The sequence below is a fragment of the Lepisma saccharinum genome, chromosome 14 (assembly GCF_977018435.1).
Source record: "Lepisma saccharinum chromosome 14, izLepSacc3.1, whole genome shotgun sequence".
NCBI lineage: Eukaryota > Metazoa > Arthropoda > Insecta > Zygentoma > Lepismatidae > Lepisma > Lepisma saccharinum.
Window position 1 is genome coordinate 41,597,196 of NC_139242.1, and position 8,540 is coordinate 41,605,735.

An 8,540-nucleotide genomic window follows, 5' to 3' on the forward strand; every position below is an offset into this window, starting at 1 on the left:
GAATTTTTTGGTAGGGACGGGGAATGTTTTTAATCCCGACATTCACGACGGGAATTTCCCGTAGCTCTGAAAATTTCGAATTCTACACTTCATTTTCAGAAAACGTCGAGAATTAACGACTTTTTAAAATTACCATTCTGTATTTCCCGACTGCTCGGGATCCCCACAAGTCGGGAAGTCATTTCCCGAAGTCGGGTTCGGGACGGGAAACTTTTTTCCGATCCCGGTCCCGACTTTTCGGGATCCCTAGTTGCGTCGAATGTAGTTCATAAGAAAAATATATACTTTGCATTTAACCATGGACGTACCCAGGACCTCCAGGCTGTTTTCCAGAATTCATACAAGCCTTTTATCTAGGGGACATACAAAACGTGGGGTCGCCTGAACAACCGCGAAAGGGATTAACAGCGAAAGTGAAATTTTCGCGCTTAATCCTTTCGCGGTTATTCCGTTCCCGTTTAATCCGTTTCGCGCTTAATCTTTTCGCTCTTACTATGTTCGCGCTTAGTCCGATTTGCTCTAATTCCTTTCGCGCCTAATCCGTTTCGCTGTAGCTCCTCGCGTTAGTTCCGGGGTTCCATTTTCGTTTCGCGGTTGTCCCTTTCGCGCTTATTCCGGTGTTCAAATTTGGTTTCGCGATTAATCCCTTTCGCGCTTATTCCGGTGTTCAATTTTGGTTTCGCGCTTATTCCGGTGTTCAATCTTCCTTTCGCGATTAATCCGTTTCGCGGTTGTTCCTCTCGCTCTTATTCCATTTCGCGCATTTCCTTCGCGTTTAGTACGATCGAGCCAGGCACGTATCCAGAGGGGGGCTTAGGGGGCTTGAGCCCCCCCCCCCCAAAGTTTTAGGTTTACACTAGATAAAATGAGGTTTCTTGTTTCTTGTGGTGTGAAATAAAATAATGTGACAATAATTTAAGGAGAGAAATAATTATCGAGGCAAGACGGAGAATGTTCCGTAACCCTGTTATTGATAATAGCACGTATCCAAGATGGGGCACAGGGGGCTCGACACTCTCCACGGGAAATTTTTCAGTTAACGTTAGATAAAATTAGGTTTTTGGCTTCTTGAATAACGTGAAGATAATTTAAGGAGAGAAATGATTATCGAGGCAAGACGGAGAATGTTCCGTAACCCTGTTATTGATAATAGCACGTATCCAAGATGGGGCACAGGGGGCTCGACAATCTCCACGGGAAATTTTTCAGTTAACATTAGATAAAATTAGGTTTTTGGCTTCTTGAATAATGTGAAAATAATTTAAGGAGAGAAATAATTATCGAGGCAAGACGGAGAATGTTTATACCCCTGTTATTGTTAATAGCACGTATCCAAGCTGGGGATGAGGTTGCTCGAGCCAACCCCCCCTCCCTTCAGGAAAGTTTTCAATTTACACGATAAAATTAGATTTTTGGCGTCTTGAATAATGTGAAGATAATAAATTTATAAATCTGAGAGAAATAATTATCGAGACAAGACGAAGAGTGTTCTATAACCCAATTATTGTCAATAGCACGTAACCAAGGCGGGAATCAAAGGCTCGAGCCCCCTTTCAGGAAATTTTTCTGTTTACACTAGATAAAATTAGGATTTTGGCTTCTTGAATAATGTGATGATAATTTGGGAGAAATAATTATTTAGACAAGACGGAGAATGTTCTATAAACCTGTTATTGTTAATAGCACATATCCAAGGTGGGGTTGAGGTGGCTCGAGGCCCCTCCAGGATTATTTTTTTATTTTACACTAGATAAAATTAGATTTTTGGCTTTTTGAATAATGTGACGATGATTTAAGGAGATAGACAATTATCGAGGCAAGACGGAGAATGTTCTATAACCCTGTTGTTGATAATATTGTACGTGAACTTTTCTTGCGCTTTCGATGTTGTTGCAGCGAACTTGAGCACTATGTAGAGACTTGTCAGCCTTTGGAAGCTTCACAACAAAGGTAGTGCCACATGTAGGGCGATTCGTTGTAATTTCTAATCTCTGGAAGGCGGGAGAGGGTACGTTCTTGAATGAGGGAAGGAGTCAACTACTGGCAATATTAACGAATCGTTTTATCTGCGGAACGTTCTAGAATCTAATGAGGATATAAATACCAGTGGCGGCTGGCCAAGTGCAACAAGTGCAGATGTTTTCACCTAATTTTCAAATTAATATTGACATTTTTCATTTGCTTGTTAAATTAAACTATTTCCCAGCAGAACGCACACGATAATACTCAAATAACACGCCGCTCGGCGGTACGCACGTATTGAGTTCGTCCCAACCCAAGAGCAAACACCGCTAGGTTGCGGAAAACTTAGCCGGTTGTCATGGCAACGGTGACGTCACCTAGCGTTGGCCTTGAACGGGTGTCGCCTTCTAGATGAAGCAGTTCTCTCGTCGGAGAAAACATCGCATCCAGTGCTTGTGGCAAAATCTTCGCGTTCTCGCGAGATCTTGTTCCGCGTGTGTGTTTCGCGTTTCCTATCGTGTGTTGTGTTCATGTGTTGAGCTGTGGTTTCTACAATGAACCCAGTAAATGACTTAGTGTGTAATTTGTTGCAGACACCATTTTCCAGATGGACGGATGAAGACAAAAAAGACGTTTTAAATGGGGGGGGGGGCCACTGGCACTTACTATTTGTTTTCATTGCCTATAAATATACTTCTTCACCTGTTATTTTAGGCACGAGCCGCTACTGATAAATACGCGGATTCAATTTTTCGGTTGATCTGTACAAAGAATCAGTTAATGAGATTTCAGAGGTAGGTGTGACAATTCATACAGTCGATTAGTGATCAGTCAGCGTCCTCTGGTTGCTTTATAAGATATAGTGATTCGAAAATGAAGACATTGACAACAGCAGAACTTCCGGGGCCTCAGTGTAGTGCTATAGACCGTGTTAAAAATGTAAACATAAACATTGGTGAGGTCTTGCCCGGTCCCCCCGGAACTTCCGGTTTAGGACAGTCCCCGTTGTTGCCAGTGCAGATTCACCGGCATACGAATGAGAAATGAGCGCTTGTTTTCATCAGTTGTGCGACGATAGTCAAGAAAGGTATTTGTTAAAGTTCTACTATGAAGGAGTGGACGTCTAGAATCCGTCGGATGATCAACTGCAGAGCAGATTATTAAAATATGACGTGTCTTTGTGGCCGCCAGTTGTATAGCACACTACGTACATACAAGCATATCATGTACACGCACGACGAACGTTTAGATATATTCAATTATTTTGTAAATGGAAAAGTGAGGGAAAGATAATTCTATAAAACTAGTGATATTACTTTTTCAATATTAAGTGAATCTTTGCCAACAAATCTGCAGAAGTAATGACACATAAGAAATGCTAGTAAATATATGTGCTTTCAACGTTGCCTTTCCGCCTGAGGGATTTAGGGAAAACCTATGATATGGCATGCCACTTTCACTTGCACGAATTTACTTCAAGCAACAAGGGAGTTTTCAGACTGAAGGGACAAGCGATATCGGGATTTCGTACAGAATCATTCGATCTAAAGCAAACCATTCACCAGTCACGCCTGCACAAATAACAGGCCGGGGCAACACAATGCACGGTATTGATAAAACAGCCCAGTCCGAGCGACAAGCTTCACCTGCAATTTGTCGTTCGGAAGGTGTTTATTTTTTAATGTTAAGTTTCCAAGAGAAACATGTCCCTGCAGTCTGAAAGCTTCCTTTCGAACCAATTCACCACGAGAAAATGCGTGTCGCTTGGACTGAACTGTTGTTTTCTCAGTACCATACATCGTGTCGCCTCGCTCTGTTGTACTCGTATGCAAGGTGAATTGTTTCCTTTAGAGTAAAGGGGCTGTTGCTTGTCGCTTCGGTGTGTAATCTCCGTGACACTTAAAATAAAGTGAATCTTCAATGATCAATGAAATTTTTCGAACCGAAGCGACATGACAAGCTGCATGTGTCGCTCAGATTCCCAATGGCGTGTATTGTGCCGCCTGAGACTTGACTTCCCATGAGCGGTAAATGCTTATTTATAGACCAAATAGGCCTCTCTTGCTTGTCACTTCGGTACGACCCACTGCTGTCGCGTGTCGCTTCGGTTTGAAACCTCACTAAGAGGCGTGCTTTTCACCACAACACAATACGCAGATAAACGATCAACATGCTTGTAACAAAATGCAAGTCGTAAAAGTCCTTTCCGGGTACCAATTCTTTCTCGTTCTGCTTGTATCAACAGGTTTCGTCTCCATACGTCCTTCGGAAATCTACGAAGTGATACTTGACTCAATAAATTTGTTCCCGATCGAACTGTGCAACCATATGCTACATAGCTGACACACTATTTCCTTGTAAAGAATCTCCACTATGCCCTTTCATATTAACGTCCATAGCATCGTAAGCGTAACGGATATTCGAAGGGGACCAGACGAGTGCACATGCTCCGCAGTAGCTCCGCCTTTAACACCGTATATTTAAGTTCGGGTCGAGGACCGAAGAGATCAAGGCCTCTCTCTTTCTCTCTCTCTCGTGAATATTTCAGCAGTACCGGATATTGGAGTGGGTTATTAAAACAGAAATAAGCTGCATAGATCAACAGAAAAACGAAGTTTTGAGTGATGATTTAGTTTTAGTTTTACCAGAACTAAATTTCGTATAGGCTATGCAGCCCGAGAATTTCATGATATAAAGAAATACTTTTGTTTAAGCCTACTGGGTTCGAAACACTTAACTACCATAAAGAGACAGCCGAAAATTTTATGAATGTCGAGAAGAGAAAGCAAGAAGATGTTGCATATGTAGACATTTTAGGCGGAAATTGCAGGCTTTACCAACTGAGCCACTTAGCCATCCTTGACTTCAACCGATTTTTCGTTAAAATGTCTACATAGTACATGTCGTGTGTATATCAAATCGTAAGGTGTTGCCTGTATAGTGAACAAGCACAGAAAATATAGGAGAGAGAAGAAAACTGAGGAGCATTTTCACCGGTTAAGGATTTTTTTCTTTCTGTGGTCAACAAGAGCTACTACTTCGAGGTGACAATGACAGTGGCCTAATAAGGGAGATTTCACACCGTGTAGCCTGAGGATTTCACAAGTCGAAATTAGGTTTGTGCGGCCTTTTGTGTCGCTACGGTGTGAAACGTTGCTGTTGATTGGCCCATTCCAATCGACATGTATCGCGTGTCCTTCGGTCTGAAACCTTCCTAAGTCTTGAAAATCCAAGTCACAAGGATGGAAAATTAGGGCCTTGTTAAGGTTGGGTGTGAAGGCAGGCAGACGACAGCACCCTAAAGGATCATATCCAAAACCTGTAGGAAGAACGCATCTTACTTTAATATCTAATACGGAATGATAAAACTTCTGGTGAGTTGATTTTATAAAAAATGTGTCCCAGATAAGGAGTGGCGTGCCCAGGATTTTCGGAAGGGAGAAGGGTTACGCATACTATGTTTGGTGGTCAGTCCTGATTTTGTCATTTTTTTCTTGTCTTTGACGTTCTTTTTTAATTAATTTTTTTTAATATAAAGGAATACTGGGTCAAATGGGGTTATGACCTCACCAACCCTCCCTTGGGCACGTCACTGGAGATAAATGAGTAAGCATTTGATCATACTGGAAGACGAAACATTAGATGTGTTGGGAAGGGAAGGGTTTTCACTGTGCATTAATTGCTTCGTGATCCAGCCGTATTCGAGAAGACTTCCTTTGTTTCGTGCCGATATATGACAAGACAGCGGAAGCTGTGACAAACATTTTTGAACACTTACGAGTGCTAAGGTCTGAATCTGAACAATTTGGTGGTTTTCGGCTTTTATAAGAGCTGCAAACATGGGAGGACAAGACACGTTAGTGGTGTTCAGGCTCGAATCAGAGAGATATATTCGAGAGTTTTCTGCGTCCAGTTCGCAGCCCACAATTTGAATCTCGCGTTGTCGAGTGGATTGTCCATCCCGTGCATGTATAACAGCTTCGTGAAAACACTCAAAGACACCATAGATGTTTTTATGCCTTGTTACAAACAGAATTTGTTTTTTTGTTTCTTTTTTGTGATTGTGTATGAATTTGTATTCTTGGGTTTCTTCCATGGTTCTGTGTAGCTTATAAGAGCCAATAAGGTTTGAACTTTCAGCCCTCCCCCATGCGACGCGGGAGGAAGTATAAATATGGCCTGTGTCAGAGAACAGGGGGAGTGTGTTTTTGAACTGGATAGCAGAAGGGAGAGCGATCTTCGGGCTCCAGTGGCCTCCCTTGAGAAAAAGCATCCCAAGGCAGTTCTGCCGATGCTCAGCTTTCCACTTGGCAGTTCTGCCGTGGGGCTCACGTTAGAGGAATGTAAATAATGTAACTTAGAGAATTATTGGAAGAATCCGAGCCTTGTTTTGTTAAATTGTAAATAAATGTATAAAGCCCATTTCTGCGAGTTTTCAGCAATCACCCTGCAACATTAATTTCAGTAAGTTCTTACCTGTGATTGATTCTTTGGTTCCGAGCGCTCTGGTGAGGAACGGGATGGGAACCCAGGACTACGAGCCTATTTAGTTGTTTATTTGGGTTTTTCCTGCCAGAAGCGGCCCGTTAAGGGTGGAGTGTTGCGGAACAGAGAATTATTGGGGGCTCGCCCTTGGATTTTTTGTGTGAAAGGACACAGGCAAAGAAAGGAAAACGGTTGCTGTAAAAGGGTCGAAATGCTGACAAGGGCTCAATCTACGTTGTCTTCCGCTATTGGGGAAACGAGTTCGACGCCAACAATGGGTACAGAAAATAATGCAAGACTAACAAACAGGCCGAGGATTCTTCCAGACGACATTAGAGTACAGTTACCGACTTTTAATGGGGGGACAAAAGGGAGCAAAATTACGTCATAGTAACCTGAATGTGCAGTTAGCTGAAGGGAAAACAACAACTGTGGGTCACGTCTTTTTCAATGTAACTTTCTATGGTCAACGGGTCCGAGAGAAATTCTTTGTTTTGGAGAATCCCCAGAATGACCTGATCGCCGGTAGAAGTTTTATGGCGAAGGCGAAGATTTTAATTGCACCCGCGTTGAACGGTTGGGCTTTTCTGAATGAAAGGGACGATATTATTCCTTTTGATACAATTGGGAAGAAAGAGAAGAAAACTAGTAACCTCCTGTCTTCCACTGTCATTCACGTAGAAGAGAACCGCGACAAAGAAGTGTTGCAAATCCCCAGAACCGAAAAAGTCAGGAAAAAGAAAAGTTTATCGGTGAGGAAAGGAAAGGATCATATTCCGATTAGCGACCTGAAGGATGTGAATGAGAAATTCAGTAAGTTCCAGGAAAAAAGGAAGAGAAAGAAGCCTACTTGCCGGCGAAGAGAGGACTCTGGTTCGAGTCCCGGTACTTCGGCTGCGCAGAGAACGGAACAAGAGAAAGTAACCTTAGTGGACATTAAGGAGGATGTAATGTCACTTGCTACTTCGGATGATGGACGGAACAGCGAAGATGAAGAATTGTATTGCTCTGTTTTCTTCAAGTGTCTTTTGAGAGACAACCCTGACACCGCTTCTGTTGAACTCCTTGGTGATGTAACACCTGAGCCTCGTGGCGAAATCAACAGTTGCACTCAATCAGCAATAGAACCTAATGCAAAGAAATTGGAAGTAAATGAAATAACAACCGGCAACATAAACTTGGAAGATAAGCGATTATGGGCAAGAGAGCAACAGAAGGATCCATATTTGACTTTGTTAATTGCGTGCCTTAAGGGAGAGGAAGTTCAATTGGATGAGAAATTGAACAGGAAAGTTTTCGATTTTCATCTGAGCACTTCTTACCTGGATGAAGATGGGATTCACTACAGAAACATAGAAGAAGGGAAGGGGATGTTTCCCGTGTTTGGACAGCAGCAAAAGATTTGGACACCAGATTCCTTGAAACCGGAAGTGCTACGAATATCCCATGACGAAGTTCACGCCGCACATCCAGGGGCAGCTAAGACTCTGTTCAAGATATTGGAACAGTTTACGTGGAGAAATGTTTACTCTGATGTTAGAGATTACTGCAGATCATGCCTCACCTGTTTGAGATACAATCCAGATTCTTGTAAAAATATGGGATTCATGAGAAGTCGCAATCAGCCACGCCCAGGAGTGAAATTGTACGGAGATTTGATTTGACCATTTCCGACCAGTTCTAGGGGGCGTCATCGCTACGTATTTCTCATTGAAGATTCTTTCACAAGACACATATTCTTGGAACCCTTGACAACAGTGACAGCTAGGACAATTTCCACCAGGTAAGTCTTTTTTTTCGGTGAGGGGAGTATAATACTGTTACAAACAGTATTTGTTTTTTTGTTTCTTTTTTGTGACTGTGTATGAATTTGTATTCTTGGGTTTCTTCCATGGTTCTGTGTAGCTTATAAGAGCCAATAAGGTTTGAACTTTCAGCCCTCCCCCATGCGACGCGGGAGGAAGTATAAATATGGCCTGTGTCAGAGAACAGGGGGAGAGTGTTTTTGAACTGGATAGCAGAAGGGAGAGCGATCTTCGGGCTCCAGTGGCCTCCCTTGAGAAAAAGCATCCCGAGGCAGTTCTGCCGATGCT